Raw genomic sequence first — 10,126 nt, 5'->3', positions numbered from 1 at the left:
ATGTGGCACAGAAAGTCAGTAACCTACCTATTTCTGGGCAGCAGGGAGATGTTTTACCACAATGTGGATGCTTTTCCTGTTCTTTTTTCCCCAAGATTCTTGATAGATGATGTACATGGGGGCTGCTGGTGTGACCTTGTGGGGATGTATCTGTGCTGAGGCACCTGAGGGTGGCCTGGGCTCTCTTAGGTTGGTGTTGCATCTTTGGGTTGATCATGCAATACTTACCTGGCGATATTTCTATGTCAGAAGAGCCCAAAAGATCTGAGTTTTCTGGTTCTATCCATATGTGCATGTAGAGATATTCCAGACTGATGATGTCTGTATATAATGGGCGATCTCACTCGGAAATGCTTCCAGCCTCCCAATCATTCTGCAGGGAGCAGTTTGTAATTTAATAAAGGCACTGCTGTCAATCCTCCTCCCTCCCCAAACAGGCTTTTTGTAATGCTTAAATATAATACCAAGATAATTGCTTTGCCTGGCATCTCTAACACAAGATGCATTTCAGGCTTTTAAAGTCCGGGGGAAAACAAAAGTGTAAATCAAAATAAATATTTAAGGAAATATGAATGCACTGGAAAAGGGGAGGAAAAAAGTAAGGAAAATAAATTAATTTTAAAAGCCTGAACTGTCCTCATTCATTGGCTTAGAAATCAGCCCAGTGCTGAATCTTCAGTGGGTGCAACATCACCACAAAATTATTTGATGCTGTTTCTTTTATTGATTGAGCACACAGCCTGTTGTCTGCGAGCTCCAATTCTGCTTCAGGCCTCAGCCAATGTATAGGCCTGGCCTTTCCCAGGTTCTTTATATTTGTGCCATGTGAAAGCTGACGATAAATAAAACAATTTTTTGGTTATTTGGGGAAAAAGAAAAGAAATTACATGTGATTGAAAAGAGCATTTAAACACCCAAAAATTTATTTAAATGCTTCCATTGTGTTCACTGGTGGTTGGCACTTGTGGAATTAATTGGATTTAGATAGCCTTGTTAGGTGGAAATTCAGCCTCTTTTCAGATCCCTGTATTACTCACTAGCCATAAAGAATAGCTTGGCCTCCTTTTCTCCATTTAATTATGACATTGCACATTGCAAGGTAAACTTTAAGGACTGATGCCAACATTTTATTCAGTCCAGCAATGCTGGCTTCATGTTCCTGTTTATTCCCTCATAATTTGTCTTTATGAAGCAGTAGAAATCCCCTCTCTTGCCAAATGCCTCGTTTATATGAACAATTAAATTGACAGTAAAGCACTCGATCCACCTCTTCATTACTCAAGTCTTACCAAGTTGCAGCATTATTGATTCCAGTAGAATAAGGCTGCAATGGCCCAGGAATATGTGGTAAATCAGGCCATGAGTACCCAGGATTTGTTAAACACTTTTATAATATACTGCTGGTTCACCCCTGCCCTTGGAAACCCCAGTCATGATCCACAGTCCTGTTGTGCCACAAATTGTCTTGGAAGACTGAGTCACATCTCACTGCCGGTGTTTTATTCCTTATTTCCTTCCTTGCCTTCATAAAAGTTTCTTTTTTTCTTTTTCTAGTCTGATGAAAGCTGAAAGGGGCCACTTCTGAATTACCAAGGAAGCAAATGAACCATTTGGGGCATTTCTTTGCTGTGTAAATGTAAAATAATGTTCATGACATGTAACACACCCATTTCTGTGTCTTTTCACTCCTCCCCACACACAAAGACTGAACCTGAACCAACTTTGCTGAAGTTTCCTGAGGTTTTCTGTGCTCTTTTCCTCTGGGCATTTATGAAGAAAATTATGCCTGTTAATGAACAGCAGCTGAGGAAAGGAATCTCAAATGGATAATCATTCCTACATGGACCCCAATAAATTTTGCATAAGGGATGAATCACTTAGGTTTAAAAGGGCTTAAGGAATTAAAATGTTGTGTGGCATGGGCAGAGGGAAAGCTGAGTGCCATGGCTCGGGGCTGGGTGCTGTTTCCTCTCCACACAGTGAGAGATGGAGCAGGAGGAAATGCCCAGGCGCTGTGGCAGTCAGGGTTTCGAGGGAGGCAGGCTCAGGTCTGTCATGACAGGACAACAAACCTCTCCTGATTTCAGCTCTGGTGATCATCTCACGCTGAGCACCACACACAAGCTGGGTGTTTGAGGAGGGTTTTCTGCCACCTCTGAGCATCAGGAGGTCTAAACCAAAGGGTACATCTGTCTAAGCATGTGCATGTCAGGAAACAAATTTGGTCAGCATTTTTGGCCTCACTGAGAGCGTAGCAACGGAGGGGTTTGAAAGAACGGCCTGGTGATAATCAGCTGTTGCTGATAAATGAAGTTTCCTTCCAGAGTACAAACCTCCATGTTCTCTCTGACTCTGCAGGCACATTTGGACTGTGCATTTTGATGTTTCTTGACAATGTAAACACTTTGGTGAGATAAAAATTGGGAATTATATAAATGCTTTTCTTACCAAGTGTTTTTAATTTCAGTTCCAGAGCATTTCTGAATCACACCATTTTCATGACTGATATTAAGGGAGTCATTCCCTTAAATGGTGCACCTCAGGATCACTGAAATACCACAAATATCCAGTATACAGTACAGGATACAGCCACAGAGATAATAACTTCTCTTTCTGGTGACCCTTTAAAGCCTGGTACTTGACTGCTTTGAGTGCCAAGATTGGGCATTTTTACCATTTTCATGCATTTCTGCAGCCAGGAACAGCAGACATGATTAAGATAGAGAAAGGTTTGGTTCAAAGAGAAGCTGTCTGAAGGATGTCTGCACAGGGGCCAGGTGAGAGAGAGGTTGTCTCTGTGCTGCCACAAGTTAGAGAAAGTTACACCCATTTCAGAATTTGAAGAGGGAAATGGACAGAAGAAGGTGTTAATTTTCTGGGAAGAAAATCTGAAGAAGCTTTTAACCAGATGGTTCAAGCACTGTGTTACAGATATGTCTGGCTACAAGTACTGTTGTTTTTTGAGCTCTCCCTGTTCACACAGGCACACACCTGACTTACAGAGCACACTGAAATATCTGCCACTGGCTGGTGCAGGGTTAAAAGGGAAAAGATTGTGGTCACAATCCAGTTACCATTGCAAAATTCTCTCTTTGTCATCCCAGCAATATCACTTCATATCTCTGTGCCTCGCTTTCCCAGTCATAAATCAAATAAATATAATTACTGTGGTCTTGTGAGAACTGTGCTTGCAATACTGAAATATGACAACAAGCTCCCACTCGGGGAGAAGGACAGGAGGTATTAAAAAGTTGATCTTCAACTAACTCTGCTGGAGAAGACAGCTTTTTAACAGGTGGGTAAGTTACTAGAAAAACTGATTATTTAAAGTTGTGTAGCTCAAGAATAAAACACAGAAGTACTTTCAGTTTTCAAACAGAAAGAGAAATAGTGTTAAAATTCCATTAGCTGCTGTGAAAAACTGCCAGATTAAAACATGAATTGCTAAGCAGGTGAGGTGGGTTTGAATACTGAATGCTGATGATTTTTTTCCCCTCTCCTGTTTTAATTTATTTTTCAAATCATTTAAAACTAGTGAAGTAAGGTCTGAGAATTTATTATTTTTAGTTTTTACTGGTGAGATTGATTTCTGCCTCTTGTTTTTCTTAATACTGTACTGCTCAAATTACCATACAAATCCAGTTCTCCATTTATGATGCATTAAATGTAAAAAAAAAAAAAATATAAAAAATCATTCCAATTATGTTTCTTCCCAAGCCCTGAGACCTTGTGTTAAAATCAATATACATAAAACTCATTGTTGTGTATTTAGCACCACGCAGTTGTTAAAAAGTACCCTTGAGCTCTTCTTAATAACTTGGCTGGTTCCTCCTTGAGATCTGTATCTGTTTTAACCCATGAAATGTTAGCCTCGTTGAGGCTAAAATATAAAGATATTATTTGATCATGTCAGTGGGGAGCTATTAGAAGGAGACCCCGTGCTTGCACTGCAGTCCCTGCAAAGCTGTGAGAGGTCCCCATCCACTGCCCTCTGAGGGGTGTTGCACTTTTCCCTTGGAGAGGGAAGGAGAGAGCTTTTCCTCCTTGTGTGAGTCCCTGCATCTGCTTTGGGGATAAATTTCTTAGGCTGACACTGAACATCTTTTAAAATCCCATCACCAGGAGAGAAAGCAGGCCTTTCCCTCATCTCCCTGCTCTGAGCTTCAGTCCATTTGACAACCTTGGTGCTTTGCAGCTTCATGTTTCAAAGATGAATTCAGAGCCCTTGGTTTGCTCTTTCCTCCCTACGAACTCTTTCCCTGCTTGTTTGGAAGTTCCCATTCCCCAGCCTGGGACAGACCCCTCCCAGCACAAAGGGCTGCCAGGCTTCAGCAGCAAAAAGCCTCAGTACTGCAAATCCCAGAGGGTGCTTCAGGTTCCTGTCCTGCTGTCAATAATTCCACTTTTCCCTGATCTCTGGCTGCTTCATCACCCCTTCACGTAGAGGAGCTTTTGGACTGATTGAAGTCACAAGGATTAGGAAGTTTAGGAAGGTCTAAGTGTTCCTTGTGAGCTTCCCTGCCCAAAGCTGGCATTCCCTCCTGTAAAGTGATCACTCTGCTCTCTCCATCTGTATTCCCTACCTCCTCTTATCCTACAAAGTCATGAGGGCTTATCAGCTGCGACTGCTAAAAGGCCAGGGAGGGAAAATAATCTAAAAATTGTGATCGTATTGAGTCAGCAGAGGTGGGACTCAGAGTGGCTGGGCAAGGAATGGGTCTGTGAGTCATGTTTATAACCCAGCTTTTGTTGTAAACACTACAAAGATGCATTAATTAACGATAAAATCAAGGGAAATGTCTGGCAGGATAGATAGAGAGACAGAGCTGGAGAGATTAGAGAAAATGGAAGGCACTTGTAAACTCAGGCTGAACCTGAGGAAATTACTGTGTGTCCACTATGGGTGATTAATCTAAAGCAAACCAGGCACAAAGTAGGAAGAGGGATGAATGCAATGAAAAGCAAGAGTCTGGAAAGCAGAAGTGCTGGCAGGTTTTATAGCATGATGGGGCAGCGTACAGCAAAACGTAAAATGACTCCATTTGTTCAGTCTCTCCACCAAACCAATCAAAAGAGATCTTTAAAAAGAAGATGCTGTGGATCATGGATTAAATGGGAGTTCTGCTAAATTCTCACCTCCTGTGGCTTTGGATTTCATTGTTTGAAAGAGATTTGCACAATTTGAAGCCAGTGGGGTTGACAAAGTCATTTGAAGACATGAAAGTTTTGTCTTATGAAGAAAAGGCAAAAGAATTTAGAAGATTATCAGTGACATGAGCACCATCCATCCACAGCTGCCAAGTGGCTGCCAGCATGAAGTGAAAGGAAATTCTTCTTTGGATGATTCAGGGAAGGCCCAAAATTTCAGGCTGAATGCCTAGACCAGACAACAGAAAATGTCTTAAATAAAATGCCACATAGGGTCCTGAAGGAAAAGGATTTTTTCCAGTGGAGTTGCTCTTCTCCCTGAAAGTTTTGTCCTCATCCAGTGCTGGTCTGGATGAGTGCAGGCAGGAGAGGATGGGGTTTGAGAGGATGGTTTTTACCCTTGGCTCGAGTGAGGAGAAGTTTGTGCTGCAAACTGTAAAAGCAACACCCCCTACTCTCTATTAAGCAGCACCAACAGCACTCAGAGCATTTTCACATTCACTTCTCTCATTTGGGCCTTAAAACCTCTTACCTGGAGCTTAAATGACAGCTCCTCCTGTTTCTGCAGCGCTTTCTTCCTACTCCCTTTCAATAATTCATATTCATCTACAACTCATTCCCCAGCTCCTTTTCATTGCTCCTTTGATAAACAACAAGACATGAAAGGTACAGGAGATGCTGAGATATGACCGTGGCTCCAAATGCTCTTGACAGTGGAGGGAAATAACTTCATTACCACTTGGTCTCTTATTGTTTGTCTGGGAAATATCCAGGCAGTGCCTTACACACAAATGTGTGGCAGCAAGTGAGGGAGAAAAGGGCTCGTTTTGTCTGCAATATTTCATCATTCATTCAAGTCAGAATTTTCACAGTTCAGTTTAACCATTTTGCATGGAAAAACCACAATAAACATGTCCAAGAAGCCCTTTTCTTGAAGCAAGTGGAAATGATCATGCTATTTGTTTTTACCCTTGGTAATGTTTAGACATGGGCTGCAGAAACTCCAGGTCCCTGGGAATTTTACATTGGTGCATACATTTTGTTCACAGTCTGTGCCCAGAACAAATTCTGTCTCCAAGATGTCACTGTTTAGATGTCACTTTCCTTTTTAGCAGTGATGTAGAAGGACTTCAGTAAATGGCAGCACTTGGCACAGCTCCATCTCACTGAACGGAGACTAATTTGAATTTTATTCATTCCAGACTATTTATTTCGATAGCAGAGAACAAGAAACTGCTTAAAGGGTGATAGAGATCTCTCCCATTGCTTGTCCTTCCCTTCTGGGTATTTAGCTGGCCAAAAGGGCCTGTCTTTCAACCCTAGTGACTTCCAGTAAATAACTGCACTCAGTGGCCCAGCCCAGGCTGTGTGTGTGGGTGTCGATTTTCCTTCTAGTAATATTTAATCTGCTGAAGGGATTAGAAATAGGAAAAGATTTTGATTAGAATGAAATCACCCAAATTGCCCTAAGCTCCTAAAGTAATACAGGCAGCAGAAGTACTGGTGAGCTTTCCCTGATACCATTCTTGGTGGAGTCCTTCAAGACAACCCCAGTTTCTAATCATGTCCTGAATGAGTGTCCACAACCCTCCACACTCTGATTGCTGCTGGGGTTTGTTGGAATAGTTTTGCACTATTTCTGCAGCAATTGCCCCTTCCAGAGGAACTTTCCCCAGCCTGTTTCCCTCCCAGGAGCCATCTCGGTGTATGAGACCACGGTGATGGAACCAAGCAATAAAGTGCATCTCTTTATTCATCAGGTGCCAGTGCAGGGTGCTATTGCTTGGACTCTCCTCTTTTACTGCAGGACCTTGTAAAATCAATGCAGATGCTTCCTCCTCTCATCTGTAAATGCCTCAGCAGCTAAAAACAGGCAGAGTGCTTGAGCTGATGTGATCTACACACAAGAGTAGCAGGGGGCATCACCTGGAGCCACACAGCCCACTCTGAACAATGACTTGGGAAAATGCACTTTGCTGCTTCACTCAGCACCTCCAGCTCCCCGCTTGGACTCAGAGGCAGAACTGCTGCTGGTCCTGAGGCTGCTGCTCTCCTCCATCTTTGGGGAAGCAGAAAAAGCAGCTAAATCATCTTCCTATTTCTGCCTTGTCAACAGAATTGATCATAAAGTTCAGGCAGAGTTCAGTGACGAGCGAGAGCTGAGGGACCCAAGGGCAAGCAGGGCGTAGCTTGGACTGTAAGTTCTTCATTACTGATGATATAAGAAGGAAAGAACTAAAGCTGATTAGAAAATAAAGAAGTGTTATAATGTTTTCCTGGGTTTAGGATGAGATCTTAATTTTAAGAAAAGGCTTTATGAAGCTTTGTATCCCAACATATTTTTGCTGGCTGCAGGGCTTTGGAAGGACGGGTACATTCCAGATTCACATGCTGGTGGTGCTCCTAATTACTATCCTGCTACAGAAGTGTTATTGTTTTCATGTGAGGTGATATTAGCTCATAACTTATATTACAGCTCAGAGGAAGAAGTGTTTCAGGGCATTGGGATGCAACATCTATAGCACATCTACTGTGCTGTGGACTTTCTGAGATGTTTCTTGTTATGATTTCCAGCAAAACCCAATGTTTTCTTACTTTAATATTTCCCAAAAATCAGTGCTGGCTCTCTGGTGTCTGAGACAAGGTTGTTTTCCCTATTACTTAGTCATCAGTGGTGCTGCAGCAGAGCTTAAGAATCCAAGGAATAGACTGGAACATCCTCTTGTTTGTACACACACAGGACAAACAGATGGTTGTTGTCTTGGGAAGTTCACCCTGGAAATAGATGCAGCAGACTAAGTCAGGCTCTGTGGGTTTGTGTCATATGAAAATATTTCCCATTTTCAAGGCATAACTTGGTCTCTAGTTTCACTGAGAGCCTCTGGAGTGCATTCCTATAATTGTCATTATTTGGCCAATTACCTGATACATAAAATGGAAGGGACAAACCCTGTTTTTCTCCATCCCAGGGTTATTCAGTTCATTTCTTTCCCCTGGATGGTGTCCTGTAAGTGTGAGCAGAGCACGTTGACATGAACGAGGCAAGCAGACTCTGTCAGCTCTGGCTGGAGGAAAGGAAGGCCCCTGTGTTTCCAGGGCAAGGCCAAGGAGGGATGTTCCAGGCTCCAGGGAAGCAACGCTGAGCTGCAGCTCACCTGCTGAAAAGTCTGAAACAGTCACATCTTCAACTCTGAATTCACTTCAGGCACTAAAAGTCTTTGGCTGATATTAACACATCTTAAGATAATGAGTCCTTTGAATTGTAATTCCTTCCAGGAGCAGTTTGCAATGGACTTAGCTGGCTAATGGTTCTATGTTTGAACTTCATCCCTTCATAATAAATTCCACTGCTAATTCTCTGCCTTCCTGAAGCTTTGTTCTGCCAGATTCACACCATGTATCTCTCCTGGGATGCCTTTAGAGCAAGAGCAAGCTGCTGATTTGTAGTCAGAAGCCACACACCTTTATAAAAGATTCAAACTACCTTGTTTTAAAAAGATTTTCATTTCATTACATTTACAGCTCTAATAAAAAGCTGGGTGCAACACTTATTCTTTCTTCAATAAGTGTTCTGATTTTCTGTGCCAGTTGATAGAACCTGGAGGGAATTTGTTATGAGGGGCAAGCTCTTCTGGTTGGAGATGCAATCTGGAGACACAAGCACTCCCATATCCCTTTATTTCCATTAACTCCAAGTTTTTTTAATATCAATTTTTAATGGCTGATGCCAGGCAGGCAGAATGCTGATTTCCTACTGGCCCTTTTGTGATGTTGGCCCAGCAAAGCGTTTGTGACCACCTCACCCAGCCCCACCCACGTTCCTGAACTCGAGTTTGTCCTTTATCACTCCAGCGTTAGGATGAGGGGGATGTGTCACAATATCAGCTAATGGTTTCCTTCTTTTCTCCAGATATGTTTGGCCATTGTTTAGTTTGTTTAGGCTGACTTGAGGACAAAAATAGATCCTATGCATCCTTTTGATTTTACTAAGGGTTATCTTTTAGTATGAGTGTGGACTCTTCAAAAACACACTCTCATGACTGACTCACTAAAGATGCTGTAATGATAAGAAAACCCTAAAAAAATCCCGTTAGTTTATTTAGCATTTTTTAATTATTGTTTGATCATTTCTGTGCAGAAGCCCTAACCACCTTGGTTATCTGCCTCACAGTTCAACGTGTAATTGGCAGCAAAGTGATTTTATCAGTATTCCTTGTAACATCTCTTTCAGATAAAGACAAGAGAAAAAAGATCCAAATTAATTTGTGGATAGATTCGCTTTGAAAATACATGAGACTATTCCCATAGAGCCATTTTCTTAAAGCAGTTCCATGCTGTGCTGTTTATTTTTCCTGTGTTTCTGATATCCTGGCATTTAGAATTAGTTTTTTTAAGGGACATCCATGTTTAAGTTCTTGTACCAGTAAGGACTAAACCCAGTTGAGTGTTTGAAGCTGCAGAGTTTGGAATGTCTGGCCCACGCTGGAGGTAAAATGAAGACACATCTTAAAGGACACTCGGCCTTCTATGAAGATTTGTTTGGGTATTTCTCATTTTTAGATGTTAATTTCTTGGTCATAACTATCTGGGAGTATTTCAGATGGTGTTGTTTAATGCTCATTTACAATTGACCTTTAATTTTTGTCTATTCATTTGTCTTTTCACCTAGACAAAAATATGATTTCTGGCGGTTTCTGACTTTGACATGCTGCACAAAAGAGTAAGTTGTGACTTTTTGGAGTAATTTCCATTTGTAACTTCATTTCTGCATCTGATTTTATCCCCTGAAGAACACAGCTATTATATTCCATGGGATTACACCAGCAAAAAGAGATTTAAGTGAGTAGAAAATCAGGCCAGGGATTTGGAAGTGTTTTTATTGCATTGACACGTTTTGATGTAATGTTCTTTTTTTAAACTGTTCACTTGTGCAAAATATCATTATTGCTAAACAAATGGAATCATCACATTTATGAAT

At 41.6% G+C, this 10,126-nt stretch overlaps 1 long non-coding RNA gene across 2 annotated transcripts in view; it reads left to right on the top strand.

Moving 5' to 3' along the window:
• The window catches only part of LOC138116989 (uncharacterized), a 52,090-nt gene that overhangs the window by 7,427 nt on the left and 34,537 nt on the right, over positions 1–10,126 (top strand). Inside the window, exon 1 of one of the 2 annotated variants that reach the window (XR_011154436.1) lies at positions 9,819–9,868. The exons of the other annotated variant lie outside the window; for it this stretch is intronic. This is a non-coding gene — a long non-coding RNA (uncharacterized lncRNA). Of the gene's footprint in view, positions 1–9,818; positions 9,869–10,126 lie in introns of those variants that run through there. 2 annotated transcript variants of the gene reach the window in all.

The sequence above is a fragment of the Aphelocoma coerulescens genome, chromosome 11 (genome assembly GCF_041296385.1).
Source record: "Aphelocoma coerulescens isolate FSJ_1873_10779 chromosome 11, UR_Acoe_1.0, whole genome shotgun sequence".
Classification (NCBI taxonomy): Eukaryota; Metazoa; Chordata; class Aves; order Passeriformes; family Corvidae; genus Aphelocoma; species Aphelocoma coerulescens.
This window is presented reverse-complemented; position numbering and strand designations above follow the sequence as displayed.